General features: G+C 40.8%; 1 protein-coding gene across 4 annotated transcripts in view; it reads left to right on the top strand.

Annotated features, from left to right (window-relative positions):
- Window positions 1–11,549: 11,549 nt before the first annotated feature.
- The window catches only part of USP53 (ubiquitin specific peptidase 53), a 34,241-nt gene continuing 25,636 nt past the window's right edge, over window positions 11,550–20,154 (top strand). The window contains exon 1 of one of the 4 annotated variants that reach the window (XM_048943313.1): window positions 11,550–11,672. The gene's annotated coding sequence lies outside the window, so the exon portion shown is untranslated. Of the gene's footprint in view, window positions 11,673–12,100; window positions 12,121–12,157; window positions 12,335–19,968; window positions 20,103–20,154 lie in introns of those variants that run through there. The other 3 variants (XM_048943316.1, XM_048943314.1, XM_048943315.1) reach the window with 3 other exon arrangements.

The following is a 20,154-nucleotide window of genomic DNA, read 5'->3' as shown; positions in this document are numbered from 1 at the left end:
TATAAGCCTTTTAAAAAACATACATACTTTAAAACTCTCTCTGATATGAAAAGCACGGCAAGTTCATGGCCTGTGCTGTCAGCAGTGTTGGTGACTAATTGGTATCAGCAATAACCATCGTCAGAGGGAGTCCGTATTTTAATCCTCAACAGTTATGGTATGAAAGTATACTCACTGATATAATGGCATTCCTATTTCTGACTTAGAAAATTATAAATCCATATTTTGTTTTATGCAGCTAAATTACCCTAACATGTAAATCATACACTGGCAGCAGCTAAATCAATTTTGGTAGTACTGCATGCAATAGGTGATCTGAGATTCGCTCCTGAATCCAGCAGGCCATAGGCCCTCTGCTGTGGATTTCTGCTGATGTGCCACTAGTCTACGGGGTATCAGGCATGTCTGCATGACTGTGGTAACAAAAAACCAATCAAGTCTCTCTCCCATCTTCTACCAAATCCTGTAGCTGATTTCTTCCACGTTTCTCATGTAATGATGGAAGTCAATACCAAGAAACGAACAATTCCTGCTAAGTTATATTATTAGCCTTCCTCCAAAAACATGTTGTTTATGCCTAATCTTGTACTTCAGATGCAAAATTTCTTACAGGCACAAACATTCTTAGCAGTTATAAATATGTCAGCATAACCTCCCATATAAATCTACACAAATGATAATTGTGGAAATAAAGAAGTAATCTGTTGTCTCAAAGTATTGCAGTGTTTTAGTTAGTTTAATGGGCTTTGCTTTGACCATAGCCAGGAAAACAATGCTGGCGACAGAATTCTGACCTCAGTAGAATCAAACAAGGGCTTTGGCTTTGCCTTCTGTGAAGGCAGAATTTCACCATTCATTGCACATACTGAATTTCAAATCTGTATTTCTAATTGAAATTTATGTCACTGTCTTAAGCCATTATGTGTCCAGCAGCAGAATGGATGTTTTAGATTATAGAGCTGAGGCTGACCACATGTGTGGTTGCTTTTGCATGGCACATATGACAAAACACAAACAACTCCAGTCATGCCTCAGAAATACTTGGGGAAACTTCATGAAACCATGGGGAAAAAAAAATGAGCCTCTGGGTACACATAGATTTTATTTTCACACTTGATTTTATTTATTTTCAGAACGAAGATGAATAGCCTGCAAGCGAAAGCCCTCTACTACAGTTGTCAGATGGCCTAACGAGTGCAAAGTATTTTAGACTGTAGCTAAGACTGTAGGAAATACAGTAAGAAAGTGGAGCATAAAATCCTACATATGTTGGATTAGAATTTTATAATCCGTAATGGGTAAATCATTAGCAGTCTAGACAGAAATACCAGCAAACCCCTATTCAGCAGACAGTCATGCAGCGTTTGCTCCATTTACGATTCCCAGAGGCTACAGATTTTTCAAAAACAAATAAAGTACTCTAAATTATTTACAAATAATATGTTTGCCACAGAGCTGTTATGTAACTGAGCGTGAGAAGATAGACAGTAATAAATAGTTCACCAAAATAAATTGGCACACTGATGCACTTCAATAGAAAAAATACTGAACATAAAATACTCTTACTAAAGGAAATTTAAAAAGTAACTGAAAAAATAAAATCATTTCAAGGAAATACTTTATTTTAAACAACCCACAAGCTAATTGTTCAGACTAAGCATAAACTAATACAGAGTTCTAAACCTCCCCTCCAAGAAAGTCAGCATGGCAGAACAGAGCAGCCTCAGAAAACAAAAAGACAAAGAAAAGTTATCTGCAAGGAAACAGCAACTACACTGTCTAAAAACAAACCAAGGAAGTCCTGACAAAGGTCTCTACAAAGGGTATGGGGAAGATGAGGAGGGGACAATAAAGAACAAACTGACTGTTAATAAAATGATACGGAACCTACTTTAAAATCAACCAGATATATACGTCTTCAAGAAATGCCCAGCTGTGGAACGTCATGCTGTAAGATGTTCTGGGTCAAGAGCTATTAATAACTTCAAATCAAGATTAAACAAATGTCCATTACAGGCAGTGGTACCAATGTGATCAGAATTTGGGTTTATTGCTGGTGTGAGAAAGATCACCCCATGCCTAGCCAATTTACTTACAAGTACATATATAAGTATAAAGTACCTCCTGCTGGGCACTCTCAAAGATCAGTAATAGGTTCTGGTAGTCCCATAAGAATCAGGCATTAAAGCACTATAACAATTCTAGCAAGCGCTGTTAGCACAGAGGTTTATTAGTTTACGGTAAAGCATCCATTATGGGAGAATTAAGAGCAAAGTCAAGTTCCTTATTTGAATGAGAGCACTTCAAATGTCAGAACCTCCCACGTGGTGTCTGAGCAGCACAGGGAACACAGGAGCCTGACCTCACTCCGCCTTTGGCAGCGCTCCCAACCCCATGCAGCCAGACCTCACCCTGATGTCCCAGCTCACGGCGTCCCTCATGGCAGGAACACCTCAACCCACAGCCTACAGAAGGCATTGCTGCTAAGTGGTCATTAGGATTCAAAGTTTAAGGAAAATGATAAAAGTGAAAGGAAGAATTGCCTTTACTGATTAAAACACGACTCTCAGGGAAAAAAAACTGTAAAATCCAAACTTTATATCACATCTATTGCACATTGGTTTGGAACTGAATATGTCATTTGTTCCTCAGCTTTGCAATTAATAAAATAGAAATATTAATGCAGGTGATATAAGCTGTTTGCATTTAAAACAGGAAATGTCATGGTAAAAAGAAAAGAAAAAAAGCACAACTCAGGGTTTACACAGATACATACACAGCCCTCCAGCTGCATTAGGAATACCACAACCGTTACAGGTAGAGTGACATTCTGCCTTTGTTTTACTTGTAGTAAAAGACTCAATTCTACACTGAACATATTTTGACTGAAAAAACTACCAACAAAGTAGTATTAAGCAGAACGATGTAGTTCTTAAAAAGTCCAAATAGCTTCTTTCTTAAGCTATGTTTGGCTAAACATATGAACTACATTCAGGATGAATTAACCAATATTTTGTTTGCAGGAGGAAACTGTATTTCCTGCAAACAGAATATTCATCCAAAACACCAGGTGCAGCAAGTGCTGCCCGACTGCACAGGGACATTGCGAGACACAGCTCAGCAATACTTACAAGAGGCATGGGATTTTTAAATGACTCTAAGAGTAAAATTACTCCTGAACATTGTGAGCCAACTATTCTTTCAAAAGCAAATGGAGATTAAAATATTCGATGGAGTTTGTGCAAGGAACAGCCTGAACTTTGCCAGCTCAGAGCGGGCTGTACTCATTAATGCAGGAATGCCTTCAGGCTGCTTTGTGTGGAAGGTATAACTCAGAACTGGATTTCTCCGGAGTTCTGATGGACAAGCGGAAAGTCACTCCCCTGTCCTCGACACACACAGTGAAAAGAAGAAAAAAAAGTAAGAGAAAAAGCACAAAAACATCCAATCTCTCTCCTGCTCTCATAAGGACAGCACTCTTCTGCAAGAAAACAAATCCTATTTCTCTGAGACAGGAAGAAGAAGGAAATGGAGAAGGGTTTAAAGGGACAGTGTAGGGAATGAGATCTCATAAGGCATACAGAGAAGCAGGCTAAGAATTCCCATCGGAGGGAGGCATTCAGCCACTCAGTAGTTCAGTGGGTATCGCTCTGTTTCCTTTTCCATTGCATAGTTCTTCTGTAGCGACAAATTACTCAAGCTAGGCAAAATATTAACTTTAAACAGTAGCTTCTACAGTCATTACAGTCAAGATTACTGAAGGATGACTATGCAAGATAACTACAAATAATTATGAACAAACACTTGAGATGACTGGCTCTTCCTAGGCTGACCTACCACACGTCAAGAGCCCAAGTAAGGCTTAATTTTGGCAGTTAAATCCTAGAGATATGTCATTCCTCAAGTTCTTAATGAGAACATTTTGCCTATTTGCTGGCAAGGAAAAAAAATAAGAACATGCTGTTCACATAGGAAGAAGAGCAGGCTGACCAGTTACAGGAAGCACTACTGAACTGAAATGGAATTCACTTATTTTCTGGCAGGGTTTTGCTGCAGTATAAATACATTTTATTGATGCACAGTTGCTGAAGAGAAAGTGATACTACATAGACTTCAAAATAAAAAAGTAAGTCTCCATGTGTTTCATGACACTATCATTCAGTCAGACATACTCAGCTTACGAAACAGGCTCAGAACTGACATTGAGGAAATCAGAAGCAAGGCAAGGACAGCAAAACCTGCAACACTACAGTTCTCTTGAGACAAATACGTGAGCATTAGTATTTGCCCCAACCCTGCTGTCTTGCCCTTCTAAGCAGCAAGAAAAGCCACTAGCAACAGTGGCTTTTCATCACATCACTAGTGATGTGAGCACTGTTCAACACAGCGCTCACATCTATCACCTTTACTATAGAAAAGAAGCCTAACAGTTCTCTGCACCACAGATATTAGACTGATTTAGCCTGCTTCCAACTAATGTACAAAAAACGCTTCAAACCTGAGTGTGCTCTAACTACAACTTAATGAAACAAACCTCATGCTGTAATATGTGCCTTGCACATTACAGATCATCACACCATACAGTATTTTCTCTCAGCAGTTTTTAGAGGCTTGAACAGTTGAAAAAATTTCTGTTTTCCAATCAAAATTATATTCATAGCCAATTTATGTTAATTTCCAACCACACAAGCCTCCTTTCTTTCCATATTTACTTCAACTGTCCAAAGACAGTAAGGTCTTTTAGGCTTCACATGACTGAACAAAGCAATAATAGTGCTTTTGGTCTATCATCCACTCCCTCTTTTAATAGGGCTTTTTATTTCCTTGCAACTCTCCTAACTCCAACGTTTCACTGGTCACATGCACAGTGAGTGGCATCAGTACTTCCTTATCTGTACAAGAAATACACAGCTGAATTTACTCATGACTGAGTGCACCTTTTCCACAGCAACACGAAACTGGCACCTCACAGCCACCCTCTCATCGGTTTGCACAGTCAGTGCTTTCAAATTCCCTCACTTTCCATCTGACAAGCTCTAAGCTTATATTAGAGTGCCTTTGCTATTAGTTCCTAAGCACATGACTGTGTACTCGGTATTATTTTATCCTATTTTGTTTCTCTACATCTCAAGGTCATCCAGTTATTCCAGTAGCACACCACCCTTCAGGGAACGTTTCCCAAGTTTGTGATCTCAATAATTACGTTAGCAACTTCTATTTTTTTTGCCAAGACCACTAATGAAAATATGAAACACCACCAGCTTCAGTATCAGTCTTTAGACAGAGCTCTAACAACTCCCCAATGCCATTCCATCTAACACCCTTACTTCTCAGGCATTTTGTTGCCCATTTGACAGTTCATTTACTAACTCCCTCTTCTTCAGTTTAACAATTTCATTCACCTAAAAAAGCTGCATTATAGTATTACAGAAAGAAAGCAGGCAAATCTAGTGTGATCCACCTAAACAGAAAAGACGTTTCAACCTGTTTACTTCCATTCTCTCCTTTTCTTTTTCCTCACTCCTTAAAGATTTGCTTAAAAAAAAAATCAAAGTAAAAATCGGTACTAACTGAAACTCGAAGTGTCTGTCCTCTATAAAGAACCAGTCTGACTTACAGTCCACGTCCTGTCCATGCAGTGTCCATGTTACAGATAACTATTCAGAGTTAAGATGATCGTTTCAGCACCAGGCCTCACCAAGGAAATCATTCCTTTTGGCCCCAGGACCTGCAACTTCCTACTTTTCCTTTGCTTCTCCAGAACAGAGCAGTAACATGCTAGCTCTGGGATCAGAACTAAATATGGATGTCTCAGCACTGTAACATTTGCAAACACATCATTTCCAAATACCAGGCTGTAAATTGTGTTCACTTTTTCACAGAGAAAAAAATCACTTTGAAATTCTTACCCACTATTTTTGCATTCTGTTCTCTGAAGTACTGCACTTATTTTAAACTCTAGTGAGAAAACATGCTTTGTAATGCTAACCATAACCACCATATTACTCAATTTTATATGTATTAAATATTGGGGTTTTTTTTTACTTAATTTATGTTGGTTTTCACCCAGAAAGCTCAAGTTTGCCAGAGAGACGGCCTATGTGAAATCCAAGGAATGAGATATTCAAGGGAACATCTCTCTCATTCTTTCCTTTTCCTGTTACAGACACATCCATTCTCGTTGGCTTATACCCCAGAAGAAAACAATGAAGCAGACATGCAAACTTAAAAGGATTGTGCAAGAGTCATGTGAGACAAAGACTGTCATTAAAACTTTGTTTGCTATAGCAGTCAGATGAGGACACAGTTTCATAAAAAGGGCCTGATAAGTACAGCATGCATAGAAGGTTCTCATACTGTTCCTGTTCAAGGATTTTAAACGAAACAGCTTAAAATAGGAGAGGATTTTCATTGCATTGTCATTCCAAAAAGGTAGATTATTGGACAGGAAACTGGATTATCCAAGCAAAAACTTACTCATTTGCAAGACTTATGCAATCTCCGCTCTTTCCCTCAATCCTAAAGAATGAACATAATTGTGCACACACAGGTCTTGTTTCAAGCCTATCACCATCAATAGGTCTGGAGGAGAATGGAAACCAATGTTTTTTCACTCTCAGCATGAAACTCTGCATGACTTCAGAGTGAAATTGCTTCCATCAGCTTATTGAACATTTTGGCACTAGAAAAACTACTGGGAATGGTCAGGATAACATACAGTGTGTAAGAGCAAAATACATTCTGTTTGCTCTGCACCTAAAGGAAGAGAACTTAAAAGTTAGTGTGTTTATGCCCTATGAAGGTGTGTCTAATGCTAGCTAGTTCAAGTGGTCAAGTATTTCCTTTCATTCATGTCTTCTAATGTGCTAGTATTTTCTACCCTTCTTGTTACTGCTGATATTAACCCCCGTCTCATTATTCTTTTGCACTTCTACTTTTGTAGTCACTATTTCATATTTTCCTCTGTTGGTCTTCTTCTTCAATTATACTTCTGCTCACTGTGTCCTTACCTCTGTAGGTTTTGCCCTTACGTAGTGCCTTCTCCTGTATGTGTGAAGCAGGGCTGCGGCACGTCCATAAGCAGAAATACAGTCAGAAAGGCTAGTAAAATGCTTTTTAAAAATAGCATTCCAGAGAGGCCAAAAAAAGGAGTGGGAAACAAGCTGACTGAGCATCACCTGTCTGCCTGAGAGAGTCTTTAAAGAAATGCTCCACTAGCCTGTCTGGAAGAAGAAAATGGATGTGGATGTGTGTATAAATTTTAGCCTCTGTACAGGCTGTGGGAACGAGAGCACTCAGATGACTACATTCCATGTGACTGCTTGCTACAAGCTACTTAAAACTTTGCTAGAGTGCCTTTAAAAGAAAAGGTTGTGGGTACATGTGCTCATGGTAAGGGAAACACAAGGAATACACCTAGGTAAAGTGACCCACAAAAGAACGTGTGCTTACTTAACTTCCTGAAAGCTTAAGAGAGATTTTTTACTTGCTCTACTTCTGTGTTTGATCTTTTTGTCATAATACAGCTAAGCAAAACAAACAGGAGAACAGCTCTTGGACTCAAGTGTCAAGATGTCCTTTCAGCACCCCTAGAAATCACACGCATATATCATTATGATGTTTTAAGTAACAAAAACAATATTTTTTTTTCCTCTGGTTACTTTACTCCCTTATAGCTCTTCTTCCTACCAATCTGTTTTTCTTACTGCAGTGAACTCTTGCAGTATTATAAAGTCTTGGAATATTTACGTTATTTTCTCATCCCTTGGCAAAAAGTATAGACTTGATCTGATGATACCCCAAAGGCTTAGAGAAAATAGAAAATCAGGCATTCGTAAGTAGTCTAGCAATACAGCCATCTTAAGATACCTTTATCTTAATCAAACATTACCCCGCTACTGCCTGTGCAGAACAACCAGTCTGGTTAAACAGACTGGACCATACTAGGCAATATAACGTGTAATGGTGAGTTATGTCGGTCCAGAAGAGCAATAGTAACAATAACAAATATATGAGCTACTCAATAAAATATACTTAACTCACTTTTCAAAACAACAGATTCAGTCTTCTACTCCTTCAAGGGAAAGTTAAAGCAGATCTCATTTCTTTACAAATCATCTGAAGAGGATAGTAACTGTTTGAAAAGATTGTTGTGAAGACGTTCCAAGTGTTGAAGAAGAAATACAAAAGCAAATTGAGAACAAGTGTTCTGGGACAGCCACAGATCTGAAAATGTTCATAGAAACATTGCATATTCAAAATACATGACTCAAAAAAGTTATTTCAGATGAAGAAATCTGAATTTATTTACAGACCGGCCAGTGGCAACAGCACCATGAATCACAATGTAAAAACATAACACATGAATAAACCTTGTCACATGCAGCTGTGAAACACAGATTTCCACCTCATTCATCACTGAAAAAGAAGTACAGTGCCTGCAGTTTTGAGAAAAAGTTAATTAATGCAACTAGTTTAAAACCTTTGGATGCCTTCTAACTATACTAAGATTTTTCTTTCAAACTTCCCCTACGTATATTTTGTCCTGGATTCAAAATGCACATAGCCAAGCCCTTGGATGTACTGAAGGATCTGGACAGAGTCCATCTGTCACTCTCAACTGTATCCCCATAACCATCCACTCCACCACATCATTCTTCCTTCCTTTTGAAAATCTTAGCGTTCGTCAGTCAGCCTGGAGCTAAATTGAATGGCTGGATTTCTAAGTAGAATCCTTAGTGAGGATGTAAATACCTTTTTTACTTTATTCTGGATCCCTTTTCTCTAAGCATAACACTCATTTAATTCCCCAGTCAATTCTCTGGTTTTGCAACCTATGTTGTTAATACCATCAAACTTTACATAAACATTTGAAGTAAAAATATGTAAACATTCTTCTGCATCCCTGCATCATGCATAGCACATATCCTGTACTACAAGAGGAAATAATTTGCCCTTGCAGCATTGTTTTGCATTTGCATCACTTACTCTAATTTTAAAATTCTTCTTTTAGTTCATTTAGGGCTTCCTGTGCCACACCTGTGTCATTATCCATCTGAACTGCATGGGAGACTCTCTTAAGATTCCCTGGTAGAAAGCCTTAAAATATACCATAATTAGAGCTCAGAGACTACATTTCCTCTGGAAAAAGAAAAAAGAAGAAACCAGCATATGTCCAAAGAGACTTCTAAATAGATCAGCAAGGAAACACAAATCTGTGCTGAGGAAAGGGCAAAGGCAAACAAGAAAGTAGCATACAGGAGAAACAAAAATATCAAAATGAGGTCATAATCACAATGAAGTCATAATCCTTCTTTGGGATTCACAGATGCTTCTGCATGACTGCCTTTGCGAAGAAGTAATGCAGGGATCAAAGACTAAATTGACACTAAGCAAAATGATATGCAGAAGGTTGTTTATAAACATACCAGAACAAAATATTCTGACATGAAATTGGACTTTTTGGTGGCAAAATTAACGTGCTGACTTTAACACGTCTTCACTCCAAAATTTCTAGCAAAAACTAGGAGTTCAAATACCTATCAGTAAGCAGCCAGTACAGTACTACATAAACTACATAAGAACACAGGGCCTGTGCCAAGATACTGGATGAACCTAAGGACAATGGGAGAATCACAGAACCTATTCCCTTCAAAAAACACAAAATACAGGAAATGTACTGTATTATTTTCTGTCAAAAATGTATACATTCTTAAACAGGTATTTTTTACATGCAAATTACCATCCGAAACATCTGAAAGTCACAAGGAAGAAGTTCACATTAATCTTGTATTAAAACTCTTCCACTTGAGAATATGACTATTCAAATCACAGAAAAGGGTGGAGATAGGTATAAAAATATAAAGTCTGACAGTTTAACTGAAATTCTTCTCAGTGCATCATGGTTGTTTGATTGTTGTTGGTTTTTTTTTTTGTTTTTTTTTTTTGAAGTAAAAAGTTGGCTGCTTGATCATAAAGGTTGGAGGGTGACCTTGAGGAAATTGCCTTTGCCAGCATGCCTTTTACACAAGCAGCAGAATGGAAGAGACATTAGCAAGATCAGGCTGATCAAAAGGTATTAAAACTGAATTTTATGAATGTGGATAACAGTTTAACTGAAGTATGGTATCCTTGTAAGCCAGTGAGGTATCTGACACAGGACCTTGAGTCCCACGCAGTATTTTAAGAGTGAAATATTGCAATCTGGAGATCTAACAGTGAGGGCAGTAAACTTTACAAGACAAGGATTATATGGCAGAGGAGTTCATAGTGAAAGTGACCACACATTTTGTCACATTAGCACTCTTCAAGCCCTGAAAAATCATAAAGAAAGGCAACGGGAAAAGTGGGAATGTAAGAAGTTGTGTGCTAAAGACTGATCCTGGGCACGGCGATAGGTGAAGTATCGTTATGAGTGGAGAAGTGAAATGCGTTAATGAAATCCACGCGCTTATCCAGGACGATGACTATAAAAGCAAACCACTAAAAGCACTCAAGCAACTATAAATGCAAGTATTCGCAAACAAGTAATTCCTTCTGAAAACAACAAAAGGAAGCACCCCTCCCTCCTCCAAATAATACAGCAGGTAAAATAATAGGCACGCGACTTTGGGGCAACGACCCGAGGGCAGCTCTTCAGGTGATACGGCACAGCGTCCGAGAGCAACACGGCACCGAGACGCAGTGCAGCGTTGGGATGTACAGCCGCCCTCAGCCCGGGAGCAGCCCTGCGCCCGCGTTACCTCACGGGCACCTTCAGCAGAGCCCACGTGCGCGGGCAGACATCCTGCAAGGAGCGCTGAGGAACAATTGCTGGAAAAGCAACCGCTGCCCCTTTCTTTTTAACAGGTTATTAATACGAAAAACCGGTGGTTTGGAACAGCCCCAACGCCGGCTTCCTGGCCTGCAACCCGACAGCCGCTCCCTCAGTTACCTGGGGCACGGCCGCGCTGCTTGCACACACTGGATAACCGCGCCCTTCGCACGCAGGCGATGCGCCGAGAACGACACTAAGAAAGGGGGTAAAGAAGGGGTACTGCAGCCCCTCAGCTTGACACTGCTCCGGCCTCCCGGCACGGCGGGCCACCCTGCAGCCTCAGCCCCATCTCCGCTCTCCTCAGCGCGCGGTAGCGCTCAGGGCTGGCCGCGCGCCCACCTCGTGCCAGCGGGCGGGAAGCGAGAAGCGGGAAGCGCGAGGCGCGACCCCACGAGGACCCCGCCGACGCGAAGGATGCGGGCGGCACCGCGCCTACTAGGCACGCTGCCTGCGCGCGGTACGCCGACTGAGGCGTCTCGCCGGGCCCGTCACCGCCCGGCCTTTCTTCCGATCACAGCCGGCCGCCGACCGCCGGCCGCTCCCCGCCTCCCCCCTCCTCTCCTCCCCCATCCTCCCTCTTCCTGGCGCCGGGCACGCGCGGCGAGATCCTGTCCGCCCCGGCCACGGCGCCGTTCCGCCGCGCGTGCGCGCTGCCGAGCCGGGCGTAGGCGGCTCCCGAGGCGGGGTGGGCGCACGCGCACGCGCCGCCCCAGAAGGCGAGACGCGGGGAGAGGAAGGAGGAGACGGGTGCGGCGAGGGGGGAGCAAAAGTTGCTGTGAGGGCGGGACCGTGGCTGGAGGCTCTGCCGGGAGGGGGCGAGAGAGCAGCCACGAGCTGGCGCCGCCGGAGACGGGAGGTGAGGCGGGGTGCCCCGGCGGATCTGAGCCGGGAATGGGGTACGAGGACCCCCCCCTAGCCGGGATGGGGCGGGACGTGCGGGGGCCGCTTCGCCTGAGGGCGGCGGGCGACCGCGGGTCCCGTCCCGCGCGGAGTCTTTGGGGACAGGGTCCCCGCCGTCTCCTGGGGGCGCGGCGCGGTACCGCGGCTGAACGCCTCGCGGGGCCGTCGTGGTGCCGCACGGAGCGGCTGGCGTTGTCCCCGCTCCTAGGGTTGTGTAAGCGGCGGTAGGCCGGCACGGCGATACTCAGCTCCGAAGAGCGCGCGGACTGCGTGCGGGACGGGGCGAGCTCGGGGGTTGTGTCGCTGGGGGCCAGAAGTTAATGTTTAACGCGGTAGTCACATGCCCGTCAGCGAGCTCGGCTGGGCTGTTTTCGGAGTGTTTGGAACAGGAAATGCCAGTGCAGGTAGCGTGGAGCTCGGTGAAATTTAATCAGTTCCCAGCGTTTGCAGTCGCTCGGGTAGCGCTCCGGGTGCAGGTGGGCGGGCGGCTGCTGCAAAGTGCTCGGCACCCGGCGCTGCGGCTGTCCCCTGCTTTGATTTTCAATGCAAATACGTTAAAAGACGCTTTCCAAGGGTAATACGTCTCGTTTTCTCAGCGCGTTTTTTCCTCTTCCCAAAGTAAGTGTGGTTTTTACTTACCTCCTTTTAATCCTTTGTACTGCACGTGTTTTGCCTTGAAGTTTTGGGGTTATTTTAAGAGCTAAAATTCGGTCGTGTGAATGGTGTTGTGCCTAACTGGTGATGTGCAGCCCCTTCTCCTGTTGTCCCTGTCTTGTCTTGTCATGAAGTGATGACTTTTGCTATCGAAACAGCAAGCGTTTGTTGTAATCTGAATGCATGTTAATCTGAATAAAGAACAAGTGATGTTCTCCTGCCTTACCAGTGCTGCAATGTAAGATGTAGTTACTGTTTGTCAGGATTTTTAATATCGTTATTTCTGTAAAAAGTTCTTACTTTGGACCAGTGGGATGTTGACAGTAAAAACACCAAAAATGTACTTGATTTTTCTATCTACCTGATAGTGCAGAATCTTTTTCCAGTCATTTGGGATGTGTGGTATACGGCAGCAGAATTATTTGGTTGTGGGATCCATGGGGCTCCAGGGCCAATGCTAGTGCTGTTACGTTTCAGTTACATTGCTTTCCAAGGTCTTGATTGCAACACTTGCGTAGTTTTTCCTCAGCTGTTGGTGCTGGATGCAGTAAAAACAGCTCTGTCATTTGAGGGATATGGCAACAGAAGCAAAACCTGTTCAAAAACTTCTTCAAAATGCTTTTTTGGCTTAAATGGAAACAAGCTGGATTTTGGCAGGGCACGGTGAAACGCTGATGTGCTGAAGCTGTACCAAGGTTATGGACTTGGTTGGAGTTTGAGCTGTGTGGACTGAGGGGAAAAAAGGTTGTGGAAAGAAAGCTTTGGGGGAAGAAATAAAAACTTGGTGTTTTTCACATCTGTTAATTATCAAACATTCCAGAGAACAAAACACTTCATAAATGACTGAGAAGATGCAGAAACAAAAATCTCTGTAGGTTGTTGTTTTAAATAATATGTCTCTGTGGCTGAGAGTGAGGATGGTTGGAAATAGCACTCCTGAGATTTCATCACATTCAGATTGGTTTGAGATCTTGATAGGTCTGATATTTAATGTATGCTGATACTTGAATTCAGCAGGGAGAAATGCTATTATGAGAAAACTCAAAGATAACTTGCTGCTTTAGGGCATTTGGGCTCCAAATTTTTTATAGCTGAGACACACTGCTTCCTTCTCTGCCTCTTCTGTCCTACTTCTCCATGTGAATTCATTAGTGTGAGTTTCTCTGCATGATGATTCACTGTAAATACTGGCTCATGTCATGTCTTGGGAATTTGTCTTTAAGATCTTTACTCAGAGTTGCCATTGTGGCTATTTCTAAAGTTGGTTCCTAGTTGCAACGGTTGAGAGACGCTGCTATGAACCTGTTGTTTTCTTTTAGATGCAAACAGGAAAGTTTTCGTTGGAACAGTTTAAAGAAAAAATTGTATGCTTTTACAGAAGCCATCTGTGATAGCATCTACACTTTTGATTCTCCCATCCTGAAAGGATATGAATAAATATGACATCACAGAGCAGTGACTTAGCTTTTGAGGGACTGCTAAATGGATGTGTGCAAGAGAAGAGACAATAGAGATATTTAAAATAGAAGAAAAGTTTGGTTTTAAGGTCTTCAGGCATTGGGTGGAAGTATTTTGAGAGAGAAGATTGAAATAACACTTTTGTCTCCTGAGACTTTCTGAGTCAGTGTTGGAAGGTAGAAAGAATGTGTCAGACCAATAGTACTGGCTGGTGTACTTGCCGTTACCCCATGAAATCGGGGCTAATTGTCACAGCTGGAGATGTACATTAATTGGTTTCAGTAATGTTCTTGTTGCAAATCATGTCTTGCAAGTATGCACTGTTATCAGTGGAAGGTTTTTTGCTCTGATGTTTCAAAGACTGAAAACAGAAATTTTCATAAGCGTGTAATTTGAGGGCTTTTGTAGACAAACAGAAACTAAGGACTACTAGGAGCATTAGATGTATATTGCAGTAAGTGAGATCTGTTGTCACGTACAGTTCAGTGCGGTAATAAAGATGGGGACAGATTACTACAGTGACCAAAACATTGAGTTGGTTATCTTTATAGTGGCCTTTTCACAGTATAAAGATTTTTTTTGATGTGTTGATGAAATTTGGTCATTTTAAATGTCAAGCTTTAAACTGACAAAAACATTCAAATTTTCATGATCATAAGGTTTTAGATTTTTGATGAATTTTGTCCTTTGGGGGGGTGGGAGGGGAGGGGTGGAAGTGTCATCAGTCCTAATAGTGTTAGCTCAGTGTTGAAGTCTAGCAGTTTTCCATAGTACGTTTTCTTTTTCCAAATACACTTAGTCTCTATTCTTTCTAAATATATGTAAATTCCTAAGTTGTAACAAATTATCAGTTAAGAAACTGATTTACCAGAGTCATCAAATCACTAAGTAGGTTGCCAAACTCAGCGCAGAGGTGTGAGCTACCAGCAGAAGCAAAGAACTGTATTGCTTAAAAGTAACCTTGTTGTTGGACACTGAAGCTGTTTGTCACTATTCATCTATGCAACACACTGGAATGCATTGCAAAATGAGACTGAGATGTAAGTGATGATTCTTCAGCCAAATTTCAGACACAGTCAACAATTTCTGAGCCCATTGGCAGGTTTCTACCCAATTTAATGGAAGTTATAGAAATCCTAACAATGATTATGCATTTACAGAGTACATGAAAATGGGCAGCTGGCTGGAAAAAAGAGAGCTTGTAAGCAGATGCAGGGAGCAGAGTTGGTATGTACGCCAGCTAGGACTTGGAGGACTCGGTAACCCATGAGACATAAGTGTGTAAAGTGTACTTGCAGCGCTCATAGAACCAACTGTTTATCTTCCCAGTTTTAACTGAGTGCCCTCCAAAGATGTCTAAACTCAAAAGTGCTTATAGAAAGTAGGTGAAGTAGAAACTATGCCATTTTCTACGCTACTTTAGCAGTGTTTTATACTGAAAAGACTGTGCAAGCCACAGTTGATTAACTCCCAGGGTATTCGTATGAAACTGGTGAAAGTGTGCGTTTCTGTAGATTAGTGCATTTCTTGTTCTGGGAGCCATAAAGATAAGTGACAGAAATCTATTTTGTCCTTTATGTCTGCACAGCTAATGGTAGCCTGATGCTTGATGGGGAACAGTGATGTCTGAGGAACAGTTGCTAAAACTGAGCAAAGTGGAAGAACTTAGGCTGATAAATAGCTGTTGCTTTAAAAGTTCATGATTTTTTTTTTCCTTTGGTTGAGAGTTGCCATCTAAAATTTGTCCCTTTAGGCCGAAAGGCAAGAATATTTCTTTGATTCCCATATGATAAAAATCTTCCATAGCATGTTAATTAATATCATATGAAACATGCTTTGCTGAAAGGCTGGACTTCTAGAAGACTGTACAGTTTGGATGAATTACAATCAATCCTCAGCCACCCACACCTTTGTCAAGCCAACAACTTATTAGCCACTGAAATTTAAAGGTCCTTTATAAACGCTGCAGTGCAATAATGGCTTACTTGGATATGAAGGAAGAGTATTCAGCTCCTAATTACAGCCCTGAGAAGATTGAATTTAGGTCAAGTGAGTCAGTGGTCTTGAGTTGATCAGCAGCATTGCTTCTCAGATGTTTGGAATGGCCTCCATTGAGTGTAGGGAATAATGTGCTTCGTGGATGGTTCAAATCAGGCAAAGTTTGCTGTGACTAAAAAGCATATTATCTGTGCCAGCATCTTCCACAATAGCTGTCTTTAATCTTGGCTTTTTTTTTCCTCAGAAAAACAAATCAAAAAAGCCCTTGAATGCGTGATCTACATTTCTCAACTATAAACTTTCCTCTCCTTAGGGAGAGGCAGAGGCTGCAAAAGTAAATGTGTGACAAATGTTAATCATATTGCTCATAGCTCTGTTGGACGGCTCTTCTACAATGCCCCTCTTGCTAGAATGAGAAGTGATGCAACATAATGTTTGATATGGGTTATTAGTGACGAAAGGAAGATCAGTGGGATTTCCCACCCCAAGGTAGGACTAAACAATCTGATGTCTGGAGAAGTGTGCTGAGTAGAATTATTACTCAACTATTTTCTGTTCCTGGGTTTAAGTTTGACCCTTCTGGAGGAGAAAGATGGTAGTTAATAAAACAAAGGGACTGCAATGCTGGCTTTATATAATTCCTAGCTTAGTATAGTTGCAAACAGCTTTTAAGTGGAGAAGCTACCTGCTATGTCCTTTTTAGTTTAGTTTTTAAAAAGAATTGTTGCATATTTGAGTTATTTGAGTAGGTTATTTAGTTTGACATATGTGGTTTAAAGAATGCAGTTCCAGAGAGTAATTTTAGAAGGTTGTATAAGGATAACCTTAAAGTAGTCACTCCTGATTTTCCCAGCGTTGCATTTAAATTTTTCTGGAAAGGTGTGCTGATGTTGTGGGGTTGTTGAAAGAGGTTTTATGGCTGTAATACAACGGTATTCTGGAAAATGAGTGGAAAATGGTGCAATAAACGCGTTCTGCAGTATCTTGTTTTACTTATAAGCTATTTGGGTGTCTACCTGGTGGATAACTGAAAAACTGTATTCACTGCTCTGTGGATGTGAAATTAAACAGCATGCACCTTCATGTAATGTGATGCTGATGTTGAGCTAAGAAAGAACCATTTCCCTGAAATTCTTACAGTGAGCCATAACTTTTTGAAACCCACCCCAACAGCCCAATGCTTTGTGCATGGAACTTACATGTTATTGTACCAGTGAAGTGGGAAACAAAGTGACTTTACAGAAGCTGTTAGCGAATAAACAATTCTTGTCTTGTTTTCATAGAGTTTCATTTACAAATAAAATGTACTAGCAGTTAAAATATACAGGCTAGGTGGATTCTGAGTTATCCTGTTCCATTCCCTCGGCCCCATATCCACGTGTAAGTCTTCTGCTCAAAAATATGGGGAAGTGATACTTGAAAGTATGGTAAGAAAGTAACATAAAAATTAATGGGATCTTTTCAACCCTTATCGCTGATGTAAGTCCCAAGGCTGAGAATGAAATCTTAGAAGTAATATTTCCCTAATTACTTCATTATTCTTATCTGTAAGTTACTGTGTAGAAGATCCTTATCTTTGTTCTGCATTTGAAAAGAAGAACATTTTCTAAAGTTTTTTTCTCTGGATATATTCAAGACCTGTCTGGATGTGAACCTGTGCAACCTGCTGTAGGGAACCTGCTTTAGCAAAGCAGGTGGGCTTGATGATCTGTGGAGACCTCTTCTGACCCCTAAAATTCTGTGATTCTGTGAAACAGATGTATCTTTAATGACATGCCCAAGTCATGTTAAGTTTCACTTCTCTTCAAATGATAAAGAAAAAAAAACTCACAGAATAAGCTTTTTTTTTTTCCTTCTGCAGATGAATCTTGGAATTCTTCTCTATCTTTGTGTTTCTTTACGTAACCAACTGTAGTCCAACTTCACAAACTCCTCCAGTGCATTTGTAGTTAAATATTGTAAGGTCTGTTTTCAAGCGAAATTTAGGTATTAGAAACACATAATTTGCCTGCGACTTCAATCCTAATGTTGATGTACAGCCTATTTTACTTTCCATCTCTTTCTACTATTGCTCCATTGCTGTAGGCTGAGCAGTACTGACCTTGAACTGCAGTCAACAGGGAACAGGAAAGCTGAATCACCTGTGCTGAGGATTCCCTCTGTTGGAGAGGTTTTGGAGATATGTTATGTATTAAGAAGTAATGTAGTTTTGGTTGGGAGAATAGCAAGCCTAATGTTTGTGGGTCAGACCCATCCTGACTGTGTTTTCAAAGGTGGTAATGCAGCGGGAGATATTTTGAGTATGCTTTGGAGCATGAATACTCCACTGCTTTAATTCTCCACAGACCATTCGGACAGTTCCCTATCCAGTCTTTTCCACCTTTTGTTTCCTCTTCAATGTGCCTGGATCAATACTTTCAGTTACCAAAAATCACCCATTTGGTGTTTAGTTTTGTTTTCTGATACAACAGCAGGAAGCTGGAGAAAACTTTCCCCAACATTTCTCTATATGGGAAATTATGTACAGTGGAATGAAGAAGTCTGTATGACAGGCAAGCAGGCGCTCAAGAAGTTTCCCTAGTACTTTTGGGAGCAAGCTTTCTTTATGACAGAAATGTAGTAGGTCCATTTTTTTTAGCATGGATACAGAAGTTCTAAATCAGAAATTAGAAGAAAATATTTTAGCAATTGAAAGTTGAATGTAAAATGTCTGTGCTTTTTTAAAATTCATAGTTAAACAGATAATTTATTATTTGTTTAGGAGTTAAAAGTTACTGTTCTAAATGAGCAGCAGGAGACTGATCCGTGTGCTGATTCACAGCGCCAGGCATTTTCAATGCGAGTTACTGGCTCCCAATGTATGTGCGCCTGTACAGCGATACACGTGTGTATAAATGTGTGTTTGGGTGAGTGGTTAGAACCAGTTGTACATCCTGGATTTTTTTCTTTGGCTTCTCTTTAAATAACTTTATTTTAGTAAGCCACTGCTTTTTATTACTATATTTTATACTGTAGTGAAGCTCTTCAATGAAGTATTTGTTGGAAATATTTTCTTCACTTACTTGCTCTGTGCAGATCTGTTACGACCTCTGCGTGCCTCGCTTTGTGTGCTCTTTAATCATTTTCTGTTGTCATCCTTGCTTTACTTGTACCTTCACCTGTGCTTGCTTCTTTGTAGAATATTGGCTGTTATGCTGTGTAGCACTGTGATTTCCATGTGGAAATAGAATTTGAAGTAGATACGCCCTTTAATTTAGGGTTCTAGTAAGATTTTAAACTGATTTATGTTTACAGTTATCTACTATGGTGTTTTTTTTTGCCCCTCCTTCTGGGTTTATTGCAGTGAACACGAAGAAAGTGCAATTATCCCATGATATTCTGTCAAGGTCAGTTTCCAGTTAGATTTTGGATTCTTTGCTCAGTGCTGCCACAGATCAGACTTACTACTTCCAGTATTATTAAATCAAGTTACTTACGGGTGAGATAGAGTAACATCAGTAAACAAACAGAAAGCATCTGATTATGCGCTGGGCAAAAGGGACTTTTGGTTATGTTCCAGTTATCGATTTTCTTTTTAATAATACAAGCAAGTGTAAATGTTTCTTTCATACAAAAGGTTTTAGAGGTGCAAGTCTTCCTGCATTATTTTTGAAGCTCACATGATACATTTCTGCGGTGTTGTAGTTGTACAGTATTTGAGAGCTGTAGAACTGCTGGACATGAGTGTGCTGTTGGTAGCTCTGAACCAGTCATCTTAGTCAACTTAGCTTTTGTTGTTGGACTGCTGTATTTAGCTGGGTTTGGAATGCTGATCTTAAAAGCTTTATGTGGTGGAAGTATAGTGGGAATCCTGCAAGTTCTGCTGTATAATGATAAATTGATAATATCTCACATGCTTGTAAAATCTAGAATGACTAGCTTGTCTGTAAGAGGTTGTGTTGCACTTTTTTCAAATATGTAGTTATAATTGCTTTGTTTTATTTAAGTTTATTCAGTTCTGTCCTTTAAGTAATTACGTGAATATTTTAATAACATCACACTAGCTGGCCAATTCGTTGCTCTGTGGAGACTGTTATACGTGCTATAAGCACACCTATGGTGATGTTTTACATAGAAGTCATTTACCTGCAAATATGTATTTTCAACAGCAAGAGAAACTTGCTGCTGCAATTTGAAAGTCTTGGAATTGGTTACTGGGCAGCCAGCTGTGGGACAGCTATCAGAATGTTTGTGGTCTGCTACTAGCTGTGGTTCTCCTGATGCTTTAAGAATGTGGGTAGGTAATTGTTTCCTGGACAGTACTCAGCTTTCCATATTTTGTACTAACT

The sequence above is a fragment of the Lagopus muta genome, chromosome 4, assembly GCF_023343835.1.
Source record: "Lagopus muta isolate bLagMut1 chromosome 4, bLagMut1 primary, whole genome shotgun sequence".
Taxonomy (NCBI): domain Eukaryota; kingdom Metazoa; phylum Chordata; class Aves; order Galliformes; family Phasianidae; genus Lagopus; species Lagopus muta.
The sequence above is the reverse complement of the archived record's forward strand: the minus strand, read 5'-3'. Positions and strand labels throughout refer to the sequence as shown.